The sequence below is a fragment of the Chiloscyllium plagiosum genome, chromosome 23 (assembly GCF_004010195.1).
Source record: "Chiloscyllium plagiosum isolate BGI_BamShark_2017 chromosome 23, ASM401019v2, whole genome shotgun sequence".
Classification (NCBI taxonomy): domain Eukaryota; kingdom Metazoa; phylum Chordata; class Chondrichthyes; order Orectolobiformes; family Hemiscylliidae; genus Chiloscyllium; species Chiloscyllium plagiosum.
The window spans coordinates 26,288,876-26,303,114 of NC_057732.1; the positions used below are offsets into that span (position 1 = coordinate 26,288,876).

The 14,239-nt window shown below is 41.0% G+C and overlaps 1 long non-coding RNA gene across 2 annotated transcripts in view; it reads right to left on the reverse strand.

Moving 5' to 3' along the window:
• Positions 1 to 2,321: 2,321 nt before the first annotated feature.
• Positions 2,322 to 14,239, reverse strand: part of LOC122561498 — a 77,409-nt gene continuing 65,491 nt past the window's right edge. For both annotated transcript variants that reach the window (XR_006315017.1, XR_006315016.1), the window contains one exon: positions 2,322 to 2,365. This is a non-coding gene — a long non-coding RNA (uncharacterized LOC122561498). The remainder of the gene's footprint in view (positions 2,366 to 14,239) is intronic.

Below are 14,239 nucleotides of genomic sequence, written 5' to 3' on the forward strand. Positions count from 1 at the left end.
ACCATTGAGAGCGTTCTGTCTGGATGTATCACTACCTGGTATGGCAGCTGTACCATTCAAGATCGGAGACGGTTACAGAGAGTGGTGAACTCAGCCTGGTCAATCACAAAGGCCAACCTCCCATCTATAGAATCTATCTGCCAGGCCCATTGGCAAGGAAAGGCCGCCAGCATTCTCAAAGATCGACCCCACCCTGGCAATGTTTTTCTACAACCTCTACCATCGGGGAGAAGGTACAGAAGCCTGAACACACGCACCAGCCCGTTTCGTAACAATTTCTACCCTACTGTTGTTAGAATACTGAATGGACTCACAAACTCTTAACATTTGCCTGTACTCATGTTTTTGTTTTTGCTGCTGTTTACCTATTATTTACTTATCTTTGCTACTTAACTCTGTGATCTGCCTGTATTGCTCGCAAGACAAAACTTTTCACTGTGCTTTGGTACATGTGACAATAAATTTAATTCAATTCAATTCAATTGCAATCATTTGCAATGACATGAACAAAAGTGTTGTCTCTGTTCCAAAACACTTATTCAGTCATTGCTTAACATCTAATAGGTATCTATTGAAATCAATGACCATGAAATAAAATCATACCACGTTCCAAGCACATCAGTTGCAAATATTTATTTTCTTTTGAAGCACTGGAAAGTGTTCAACTGAAATCCTTGAAATCAACTGAAGGGAAAGTAAGCTGAAACCAAAGCTTAGTCAGTTCTCCTCCTCACCCATCCACCCAGCATAAAGCCCCTCCCATCTGTCCTCTTTGCCTACACTATAGTGCGAATTTCACAGTAGGATCTTTTATACCCATCTGATGGGAAGATTGTTTCTTGTTTCATCTCATCCAAAAGATTGTGGAGTAGATTTGGCATGAAACAGCATTTGGAAATTTTCCATCCTTTATAAAAACTTTCCATACTCTTTCCATCCTCCAGTGAAGCATCAGCTCGGATCGCAAAGTCCTGGAATGACGTTTGAAGACACAACCTTCTAATTCACAGTCAGGCATGCGACTAATGAAGCAAAACTGAGAGACAGAAATGCTGTTTTCATCTAAGTTTTGCTTGAATAGTTGTACCTTTAAAATATAGTAAATGTATTACGTGATTTTGTGATTTAGTCAACTAAATCAGAAATTTGTAGCCTGTTTTACTTGGCATATGTTGTGAAATTTGTTGTTAGTGTGTAAGAAATTAAACTTGTGAGGGTCTCACAGTTACAAATATGCATGGATTCTGCAACTGATTCAATTTCTATTTGGCTGACTTCTTTGAACTGTGAAGGTGAGGTATTTCAATGCTGGTATATCTCGATGCTTGCTTTGTGGATATCAACATTCTGCATCATTCAAAGAAGGCAAAGTAAAGTATAGTTTATAGTTTATAGTGAAAAACCTGGGAAACCATATAGAAACAAAGTGGAGGATTGTCGACCAGAGAAATATACATTTAAAAGCAATTTATATCACTTGTGATGCCTTAGGTACGATATGGAGGTGGAAAGGAAATAGGTTTCAGGCAGATTATCATCCCATTAAATTAAATGACCTTCCCACTTTCAAATATGCCATAAGAGAAGATACAGAATTCTACCCTATGATTCCAAGGTTTAATTAGCTCTAACAGTAGTTCATGCTTTCTAGCCTAAATTTAGGCATTTTTCTAGTTTTTTACCAATTTCCTACTAAGATTGTTTTGGGAAATTGGGAGAATACCTACAGAATTTCAAAACTTCTGACTGAAAAATACAGATAAACGGTACTCCCTCTGAATTACAGCACTCCATTAAATGATTCTGAAGTGGTTTTTGTGCTGCAGTGGTACATCTGGGCTGGAAAGTCTGGGTTCGAGATTGACCTGCTTTGGAGGTTTAAATATAACGCGTTCAAACAGGTTGATTTGAATTTATTACTTTTTACATTATTCCAGTCTAGAGAAAACATTGTGCGCAGGTTAACAGTAAGTCCTGGACATTCCAAACCAAATAGGTAAATTATTAATAAAGACAATGAATTTTCTTTGTAAAACATGCCACTTACTCTGTCTTAGATTTTTTAATAGTTCCTGGAAGGATAAATATCTATGAAATATGTGACAATGAAGGAATGAATTATAATCCAATTAATAATAGCAGTGTGACAGTTGACCAGCATATGTGCTCCATGGGGATGCTCTGATCTAAGAATGGAGTTTATTGATAGGCTCCATGGCACAAGCTAATTTCAAAATTAAGGACTTGTGATAACAGGGGGTTTAGCAATAACATCAGTTATAGACCACTTCAGAATGACTAAGGTTTTACAAGGTTGCTTGTGTTCATTTTGTGTCAGCTGGGAATAAACTACACTGTGTAGAATCTATTTGGATAAGAACATGAAATAGTCCTTTAGAATGATATTACATGAATTATTATATACTATACTAAAACACACATAAAATTAGACATTTCACATCTTTAAAAAGGTGGAATAACCTACCCTGTTTTCTGTTGATTAGTTGTAGAACCCCTGTTATAATACTGAGAATAATACAGAGCTATTATATGTCACCAATGCTACAAGATTCATGTCACTCTCAGTCCTGGGACTCAGAGTCTCATTTAATTGCATATGAATACTGCATTGTTCAAATATTTCTATTCATAAAGAACCAACAGAAGAGTTAGTTGGACCACTGTTGGTCTTTTAATGCTTGTTTCCTTGTTGATTACATATTACTGTGGCTGGAGCAAAGCTGTAATGATGCTAAACCACTTTCTCCTAAAATGCAATGTTATGTCAAACTTTGCTTCAACTCCTGAGCAAAGTCTTCAAAAGCACTCATTCAAAATTTATCATACAGCAATTCAGACAAAAGCTAAAATTTCAGACTGCTTAAATATAAACACAAAAGTAAATGGTATCGGATACATTTTGTCAAGATGTTTGCTTGTCACCAGTTTCAAAGATGCTTAACTCTCAAAATAATACCATACATACAATAAAAAGCAACCATTTTAATCAATGTGTGAGCGTATGAGAGAGAGCTTGTGTATGAACCCACAAGCTCTCTCTCATACACTCATACATACACACCATACTCATACCCACACATGCACCCTCTCACAGACTTTTACCCCTTTAGACTTACACTCGTGTACATGCACACACTCTCTCATAGGCATTCATATCTTCCCACATACACACACCCACCTACATATCGGTTTGTAGGATGAGTTTGTAATTGCAGAATTATGTTTTATTTTGCTCAAAACTGTATGAATCCATGTAAGATTCTGTAAATCCCTTTTTTAGAAATAGAATCAGTCTGAACATTGAGGCAAGACAGCCTCACGCAGGACACCTCACACTTTCAATGCATTATCTCAGTTGACATGGCACCTATTGCTAAAGTTCACTTGAGAATGTAACTTCAAAAGAAATTCCATGATTTAAGTAAGAAAGAACTGAGACTAAACTGGTCATTCTAAAAGGTGAGCGACTTAGCAAACAGTCCAGGTCTTTCTCAATATATAATTTCAGTTGCATTATATTATTAACTTTTGCTATAAATTCTGTGTCTTATGATCTTATAGTCCACAACCACCTGACAAGGAGCAGTGCTCTGAAAGGTAGTGCTTCAAAATAAACCTATTGGACTATAACCTTTTGTTGTGTGATTTTTAACTTTGTACATCCCAGTCCAACACTGGCACCTCCAAATCAATAGTATTACTATCACTGTATCCCCACTATAAACATCCTTGGGGTTACCATTGACTAGAAACTGAAGTGGACTCACTAAATAAATACCATGGCTACAAGGACAGGTCAGAGACTGGGAATAATGCAATGACTAAATCACCTCCTGACTCCCCATTGCCTATTTACTATCTACAAGATACAAGTCAGGATTGTGATGGAATACTCCCCATCTGGATGAAAGTGACTCCAAACACAATGTCGAAACTTGACACCACCCAGGACAAAGCATCCCACTTGGTTGGCACCACATCCACATCATGCACTCCAGCCAACACTGACACACAGAATAAGCAGTGTGCACTATCTTCAAGATGTAATGCAGAAATTCACCAAATATTCTTAGACAGCATCTTTAAAACTACCACCACCTAGAAGGACTTGGGCAGCAGATACATGAGAACACCAATTCCCCTCTACTCACTATCCTGACCTGGAAATATATTGTTGTTCCTTCAGTGCCATAGAGTCAAAATCATGGAATTCCCTCCCTTAAAGTTATGGGTTTACCTACCTATTGTGGGTGTACGTACAGCACTCAGACTGCAGTCTTTCAGGAACATACCTCACCACCATCTTCTCAAGAGTAATTAGGGATGGGCAATAAATGCTGGCCCAGACAGTGATGCCCATGTCCCATGTCCCATGAGTAAATAAACAAAAAGAATTGCTACAGTTCAGATAAGTGTATGGTATTATCAGGCCTTAGCTGATAAGGGGCCTTTCAGGACGGTGAGGTGAATGGGGTGTGCGCAGATTTTGAGAGACTGAGGAAGTGGATTACAAAGGGGTATGACCTTGTGGGGGGTATATTTCAGATGAGGATGGAATACTCCCAAAGCAGGTCATCATCATGCCTTTGCCAGATATGAAGTTGCGCAATGAAATCTGCTAAGTTACCTACCTGACATCGAAATCTCACTACCATCGGTAATGTGGTGAAGAGGTCGAGGAGAGATAATTACACACACACATACACACACCAAGTTGAATTGGACAGGTAGGTGGATTGATGGAGTGGGGTAGTGTGCAGGCCATGCATGCATCTTACAAGCCACCCAACCTTCAAACCTGCAGGTAGGAGACACTAAAGCTTTCACCATATATGTTCCCGATATCAGTTCCTGGTCTGTGCTTAGTTAACTAACCTGGTAGGGAAAAACCGGGAAACTGCAGGCCTTTAAGTCTAGCATCCGTGAGAGGGAAACTACTGGAAAAGGTTCTGAGGACAGAAATTAATCTCCACTTGGAAAAGTAAGGATTAATCAAGAAAAGCAATCATGGTTTTGTAAGGTAGGGATTATGTCTTGCAAATTTGATTGCATTTTTTCAAGGTGGTGATTAGGTATGCAGGTGCAAGTAATGTAGTTTATGGGAGATTAGAGAAATTTAGGCAAAGTCTCACAAGCAGACTGGTTAAGAAGCAGAGAGCCCATGGGATCCAGAGCAAGTTGGTAAATTGGATTCAAAACTTGGCTTAGTGGCAAGAATCAGAGGATAATGGTGTTTTTGTGACTGGAAGCCTGTGCCTCGTGGTATATCACAGAATTTGGTGCTGGGTCCCTTGCTCGGACCCTCGGAAGTGCGAAGGATCGAAGGGACCTTGATGTGCATGCTCACAGGTCCTTGAAGGCAGCAGGACACATAAGTAAGGTAATTAATAAAGCATATGGATATTTGTCTATTACATACCAGAGCCATGAGTTATTCTGGAGCTCTATATAATGTTAGATCACAGCTGGAGTATTATGTGCAGTTATATATGGTCACTGCACTATAGGAAGGATGTGATCATATTAGAGAGATTGCAGAAGAGATTCATTGGGATGTTACCTGGACTGGAATAATTCAGCAATGAAGGGAGACTAGATAGGTTGGCGTTGTTTTCCTTAGAGTAGAGAAGGCTGAGAGGGGGGCCAGATTGAGGTGTTAAAAGGTCTAAGGGACCGTAGACAGTGTAAATGGAGACAAATCTTCTGCCTTAGGACAGGGTCAGTGACCAAGGAGCATAGTTTTAAGACCAGCAGCAGGAGGTTTCGTGGGAATTTGAAGGAAACATTTTTTACTCAGGTGGTTGTGGATACCTGAAACCCATGCCTGTAAGGCTGGTAGAGTTGGGAACTCTCAGGAAATATTGATGCCATGGTAAGATGTACAAATACTAAAATCCAGGAAATATGTAGCAAAAACATCATGGTTTTAATAGGACATTTAAATTTTCACCAAGGCTAGGCAAAGCAGATGATCATGAATAGTAAAAACAATGAATTTCTACATTACTATCTGGACAGTTACCTGAAACAACACACTGTAAGACTGACAGGTGAACAGGACATACAAGCTTTAGTTTGTTATTAGGTTTTGAGTGTGTCTGGCAAAGCCAATAATCATTGCCCACTGATGTACCTAAGGGTTTCTGAACTATTTTGATGAGCACTTGAAATGCCATAGCACGCAAGGCCATGAGCTCAGTGCTGGAACATGGGCTTAGTATAGATGGATGTTAAATGACTGGTATAGAGAAAAGTGCCCATATTTTGCAGTGTGAAAATTCTATGGCTTTAACATATTCAAGTGCAAATAAATATGGGCAATGAATACTGGCCTTGCCAGACACACAAAAACCTGATGATTGATAACAATAACTAAAGTTTATATGTCCTGTTCACCTGTCAGTCTTACAGTGTGTTATTTCAGGTAACTGTCCAGACTGTAATGCAGAAATTCATTGCTTTTACTATTTATGATCATCTGCCTCTCCCAGCCTTGGTGAAAATTTAAATGTCCTATTAAAACCATGATGTTTTTGCTACATAGTTCCTGGATTTTAATATTTGTACATCTTACCACACCATCATTATTTTCAGGAGGTCAGTAAACAGCTTGTATCGAAGTATTGCATTATTTATTGTTCCATCACACTGTCCATAGTGTTTCCTCTGCATGACCAACGTTACTGAAATCTTTCCTACTGACTCCCGCAATTGTAATGTACATTTATTAATGTCATTATTTCCCTCATTTTCAAATTACCCTGTCCTTTCCAAAGTGTTACCAGCTTACTTAGCTCCTACCCTGCCAGGTTGTAGGCAGGTCTTAGCAATAGATACTGGGATCATTGCCTTTGAGTTGAATTTGTAATTCTAACTTACTTGTTCTAATTCTTCTGTAATGTGAACTGGTATGACAAGCTCCCATCCCAGGGAGGGCCCTCACTGTGGGCATGTGTCCAACTGACCTTTTACTCAAACGTCTGATTTATTTGTGAATTCTCCCATTTTTGCAAGGGTATTGCAAAGGCAATGCAGAGAAGCCCAAATCACTTTTTAATTTGTGGACTGGCAGCTCAGAGATACCAGGCAATTATTATAGTCATCAGTGATCAGTGATCCATTTTGTAACGGTAATAAGTTACATTAAACTCCTGTCACTGAGCAAGCTTTCCCTGTGATCTTTCCCCCACTCTGCATCTGATATTGACACTTATAATAGGAAAACAGATCTGAAGTATTTCCAAAGACTCACAAACTGGGAATCAGTTAGACGAACCTTGAGGTGAGCATCAGTTTTCGAGAGTTCTGTGTTTCGTGAGGCAAGCCTCCTTCAGCTTCTTCATTCCAAAGGTGAAAATAAAAAAGCACAGTCCTATAGCAGTAATGTCAGAGGTATCTTCACTATTGTAGCATTAACCCATATTAGTGTCTGCACAGGCTGCATAACACCACACACCTTCCACTATGCTACTGGTGTCATTGGTCCGATAGAGTAAACGAGGAAATATTGATTTAGCTACACTTTATATTTCACTCTCTATTTCTTTTTCCATTGAATTTAGCTGAAGTGGACAGATCAAGAAAGACATCATCGCATTACTTAAAGAAGATGTGGAGTTCTGGTGGCCTGGCCAACATTCCTCTCAGCCAGTAACAGCTTGGGTCAGATTCTTACACAGAGTGCCTGTCTGGCCCTACTCTCTTTTTTAAAGGAAGGATCTCTGTATTTCTGAAAGGGGCTACCACTCTGGGCTCCCTCAGAAATGTGGAGCCATACTGCCATTTTGACAGGTCTTTCATAGTGTGGATCTGTCAGAGGAATGTCAGCTGCATTCTGAAATTTAAAGATCAAGATGGCCACTTTGACAGCTGTTGCCAAAGAGTAAGTGTATAAGGCAAATGTGTAGGGGGTGGGTGGCAAGTGTACTAGGCGAGTTGGGGGTTTAAGGTGCCAGGTAGGGAGCACACCAGAATGCCAGGTAATTAGGGTGACAACTGGGGAGGGAAGTTGCCAGATACTAGATGGGTAGAGGTAGGCTGCCAGGTGGGTAGTGTGCCAGTTACAAATGGTGCCAAATGGAGCGGGAATACGATACAAGCTGGGTAAGAAGCTAGGGGTGTGTGGGTCAGATTGTCAGTTGGGTAAGCTGCCAAGTGGACATGATGTTTTGTGTGTGGGGACGAGAGCTGTCAGATCTGGGGTTTCAGATCCCACAGTGGAGGGGAAGGTCAGGTCAGGTCAGGTCCAATAGGAGGGATTTCAGGTGTGATCAGGGCATGGCCATCAGTTCCTTGGGGAAATCTACAGTCAGAATCTAGGGGTTTTGGGAGTTTTAGTTGAGGACCATAGCAGAAAGGTATGAGGTCAGTTTAATAGTTACTCAGCATTTGACTATGTATTTAACTTTTCCAGTGGTAAATGACCATTGTTCATCGCATTCATTGGCACTTTACCAGATTCTGGAAATCTGAAACAAAAGCAGAATATTCTGAAAATACTCAGTAGATCCAGCAGCAACTATAGAGATAGTCAGAGTTAATTGGCCAGATTTAATGGTCCACTAGAATCCTCACCACATTGTCTCCCTACTGTGGCTAACAGCTTGAAGTGAGCCCATCCCCCACTCAGGCACCACAGGGCTCTGATGCATGGTGGGACATTAATTGGTTTAAAGTGGGTGTTTTGCCATTGTTCGTGGCTACACTGAGACCACAACAGCTCCAAGTGTTGAGCAGTGGATTTAGAGCAGCACTGGATACAGTGGTGAAGACAGAATTGTATCTCTAAGACCAGACTAGAAAGTGCAAGAGACAAGGAGTCTGGGCGTGGGATGGAAAGGCTAGAGACATTTAGTCATTTCAACATGGGATCTGAACTTTTCTCATGACCCTTACTGATCACTTCCTTGTTCATGCCTGTAGCTTCTCGAAATCGAGATGGTATTACCCAAGCCCCTTTAGTCTTCCCAATACGTTCTTCAATTGAGGAATTCCAGTCTGAGCCTTTTTTTTTCTTGATGTAACTTCTTGAGAGATGTCAGCAGCAAGTGGGTAGTGAATATTGGTGGAGTGGGCGTAATGACATGGGGGGATGCCCACCGATATACCGAAGGGAGACATTTGTTCTTGCCTGCCATCTGGCCGCAGAGTAAAAGCTACACTGGACACTTGGCATGGGTCTTAAATGCCAGTGGTGGTGGGATAAGGCCCTTTAGTGTCCTCTTCAGGACTACCCAATTGAAGGTCATCTGGTTGACCCACAGGCTGGTCCCCTGCTGCTGGTGGGGGCAGGGGCAGGTTGCTAGGCAATTTGCAAGTCCTGCACACGCCATGACATTTTACAAGCCCCCTCTCACCTGCAAAATCAAAAAAGTCACACAATCGATAATCCAGGTTCATCAAGTTTGCCAAAAGCTTCATGTGGTTCTTTATTGAAAATAATAATTTATCAAGCTGATAAGTAGAGTTAACCAGATTTCACTAATCAAGGATACATTTTAAGTTCTGTGTATTTTTTTTTGTGTAGGATCTATTTGCATCAAAGTATTTCCTTCAGGCTTCTTAAATAATGCATTTTAGCTGAGCAGACAAGATCAGCATTGCACGTTTCTATTTAATTATCTGCACAAATTGCTTCAGACAAACAATTCTGATTTTAAATTCAGCCAGAAACAGGAATCAAAGCAAAAGAGATCATGCAGAGCCAAGTGGCAAATGTTATCTGAAACTTGAAGTGATCCAAATGAGCCCTTCTGGAAATGTTTGTAATCTGAATTTTGCCTAAGTCAAATTCAGTACCATCTGTCCTTTATTCTCTTAAATGGCAACACAAGTGTGCCAAAGGACAACATGTTCCTCTGCTCCCAGGCAGCTCTCTTTTTAACTGCTTTGAAAAAGTGGCCTGTTTGTATATGTTGTTGATAGTACAGAATGAGCAGAAAATGAGAAATAAATATTAGACATCACATTTGAAAAAGGGGAGTGTTCCTATTTAGTAGAGATTATTGCAGCTCTCTCACAGTGATTGCAATGTCCTGAATAATCGTTTTCATGATCTTTGTGATACTAGATGTGAAACTTCACTCTAAGGGTGCTTGCGTCAGAAATAGGATCTTTAGGGAGATGGGTCATTTGAGATTTTGACATAGAGATAATTGAGAGATCAACAGTGGGTGAAATCTGAAGGCACCTTTTCCTCCTCTTCATACATTATCACTCTCATTCTTTTAGGGCCTCGAGTGCCACAAAATATTCTAACCCACTATTAGCTCTATGGTCTATGGTTTACACCCCTCAGCTAGCAGGTTTGAAAGCAAAGGGCACACAACATCCAGTGGGTGATCTTCCCATTGCCAGCTTGCCCACCCCTGCCAAATTTACTGATAGCAATAATATGGGTCTGATCCTAACATCACCAACATTTAACTGGCAGTTTGAAAGGCCACTCCACTGACCCAGCCCAGCAGGTTTCCTTCAACAGGTCAATGGCACAAAATGGTGTTGGCAATTTGCTTTCTTTCCTTACAGGCTCAATGAAGGGGTCCGTTCAGAGGTGTTCCCTACTACAGGTTCCTTCCTCACATGGCCTCACAAACTCTGGTTCACCACGTCCCCTTACACCTACCCATTCAGGTTAGCACCCAAACACCTCCATATAGTTGTGATCCAGAGCAGCTTGCCACTGTGAGAAACAGAACTCACTCACAAATCCGCCTGAGACAAAGCCTTGGAAACAAGAACAATTTATTACGGCCTTGCAAGTACCGCACGCCTCTGCAATCAAGCAAAAATGTGCGCAAAAACAAAGCATGTAAGCATTCTTATTCAGTTTGCAAGTTGAGTAATCACGCCTCCCTTTTCCCATCCTATCATAAGCCGATTACCTCACTTGTTTTTCTCTAATTTTCCTTATCTGACTACCCTGCTGTCCTTGTCCTTGTCTGTTACAGCCTGTCTGTTATTTTATCCAGTTCCCCTTATCAAACTATAAGCTTATTGTGAAATGCCCCTACTGCTTCTTTTGTGGTCAGCTACAACACTTTAAAGTTATTTCTTAGTTTAAAACTATTTCTTAAACAAAAACCTCTATATTTGTTAAAATCTTAGCCTTAAGTATGCTGCAAGAATCCTGTGACCGTTTGTGTAATGTTCCCCTTCCCCTCCCCCCACAACACCCCCTCACCCATCTGCAAAAACAACATCTCTAACCACCACCACCTGCAGAAACTACATTTCTAATCTTCCACACCACCTTGTGCTCTGTGTGCAATAGCGGTGATGGCCCACCACTCCTAATATTGCTAACAATACTGCAGAGCTGAGAGCCTTTTAACACTGGACCTTCTGTCCCAGAAGGGTGGATGTCCCAGCTCTAGTCTATTAACAGCCATTCTTCCCTTACACAGTCCTCAACTTACCCTACCTTTTGACTATGAGTGCCAGGACCTCAGCACCCAATGCAATCTGGGCCTTTTTTTTCTGTGAATGTGTAAAATGCACATTATATGCACATGATCTTCTGCTACTGCAACCACATCTACTGTTCAACTACAACCAAGCATCGCCCAGAACCCTGTCAATCATGCTCAAAGAAGCAAGGAAAATCCAAAATGCAACTTATATTTCCATAGTGACTCTAATGTAGGAGAACACTGCTGGATTGTAAAATCCTGTTGTTGATTCGAGTGGTTTCTTGCTGGATGTAATTATTGTCTGTCCTTCATGTATCAGAACTTTCCAACAAGCACCAAGACATGGCTTGGCTGGTGGTGAGAAAGGCTCTGCCTGTGAGATCCTTTATGCACGCCCGGACTCTCAGCCGCACCGCACGCTGCCCTCGAAGTGGCTGTGGAGGGGACGAGACTGTCACACACCTCCTTCTGGAATGTGCCTATGCAAAGGAAGTGTGGAGAGGAATGCAGTGGTGTTTGTCGAGGTTCGACCCGAGCAGCTCTGTGATGTGGGACTCTGTGCTGTTCGGTCTGTTTCCCGGGACGCACACCGAGCCGAACATGTGCCTGAAGGATCATCAACTCGGTAAAAGAAGCTCTTTAGTCTGTTCGAAACCTGTTGATCTTCCAGCTGAAGGAGCTGACCCTGATTGAGTGTTGCGGACTGGCACATTCCAAGGTCCAGGACTACGTGTTGAGGGACGCACTGAAGCTTGGAGCAGCTGCCGCCAAGGCGCGGTGGGGAAAGACCATCGTGTAACATCTGCCTGCCTAAGAAGAACAGGGGGCCCACTCAGTAAGTGGGCTCCGCTGAAGCCTCCTCTAAATATATGGATGGTAAATGTACAGACCCATAAATACGAATGATTAATTCCGATCTCTGTATGTAAAGAAATGGAATGTATACGTATGTATGGCACCACCAATTGTACAGATCATCAAAATATTTTATGAATAAAATATATTTTTGAAATTAAAAAAATGTTATTTGCAATTTGGCAACCCAAACCTGGATGTTGTTTAGGTCCTGCTCCTTATGAGCACAAGCTGTTTCATTAACTGAGGAATTGTAAATGGAATTGCACAGTCATCAACGAACATTCTTACTTCTGAATGGTAGAAGGCAATTCTTTAATGAAGCAGCTGAAGATAAATGGACCAAGTTGTTGCCCTGAAAACATTCCAGATTGATGTCCTGGAGGCTGTAATATTGGCCTTCAATAACCACAACATTTTCCTTTGTGTCCAGTACAACTCCATTTTGGAGATCCTCCTCTTGACTTATATTTGGATGCCTCTACCATAAAAATAAATATGAAATTCTATTTTCACAAGTCTAACATTTGCTTTTGTCTTTAAAGTATCCACATTTCTGTTTACCACTCATTTTTCATAATATACTTATAATAATTTTTGACATTAGATTTGATATCCCTTGAAAAGCACTTTAAATATTGACTATTTGTATTTGACGTTTTTATATCTCTCTACAACCATAGTTCCCCAAGCCCATTAAATTTCCATGCCATGCAGTTGTGTTATCCTTCTGCCAGGAGAAAGTGAGGTCTGCAGATGCTGGAGATCAGAGATGGAAATGTGTTGCTGGAAAAGCGCAGCAGGTCAGGCAGCATCTAGGGAACAGGAGAATCGACGTTTCGGGAACCTGAAGAAGGGCTAATGCCCGAAACGTCGATTCTCCTGTTCCCTAGATGCTGCCTGACCTGCTGCGCTTTTCCAGCAACACATTTCCATCTCATTATCCTTCTGCCACTTAACTGCATTCATTCATTGATCTCGATGCTTAAATACACAAGTGGAGTTTATACCTTTTGGAAGTATACTTTAAATATGTGGTTCAGTGGGTAGCACTGCTGCCTCACAGCACCAGGATCCCAGGTTCAATTCCAGCCTTGGGTGACTTATCTGTGTGGAGTTTGCACATTTTCTCTGTGTGGTTTCCTCCCAAAGATATGCAGGTCAGGTGAATTGGCCATGCTAAATTGCCCATAGTGTTTGGTGCCTTAGTCAGAGAGAAATGGGTCTGGATGGGTTTCTCTTCAGAGGGTCGGTGTGGACTTGTTGGGCTGAAGGGCCTGTTTCCACACTGTATCTAATCTAGTATTTGTAAGTTTACTTATTAACAATTCAGCTCTCTTAGCTAATTAATTTCTCAACCCTTCAAAAGGTTATCTAACCTTAGTTAAATTCTGACTTGCAGTTTGTTTCTTCGGTCTCAATATCAAATTCAATCACATTGTGGTCACTATTTAAAATAATATGATGATTTTCTTTTGTATCTATTTGTGGTATGCTGGCAAGCAAATTGTAACATTTAAGCATAGAATGTTTTGCTTAGTTACTCTGGTTGTTGATGCCCAGGGAGTTATTTTTTAACAAATCACTCAAAACAGTTTGAGGATCACTTGCAGTTGTAGTCTATGTTGGTGCAATGGTTGTTTCCCTGCTGCTGGATTAATCATTCCCTGATTCAAGTCTGACCTACACCAAGGACGTATAACAATGTCTCTGAACAGGTTGATTAGAAAATATCTTAGTTTTAGTTACTGTCAAAGAGAAAGGCTGCCACTGGACTGAAAAGAGTCATAGAGATGTACAGCATGGAAACAGACCCTTCGGACCAACCCGTCCATGCCGACCAAATATCCCAACCCAATCTAGTCCCACCTGCCAGCACCCGGCCCATATCCCTCCAAACCCTTCCTATTCATATACCCATCCAAATGCCTCTTAAATGTTGCAATTGTACC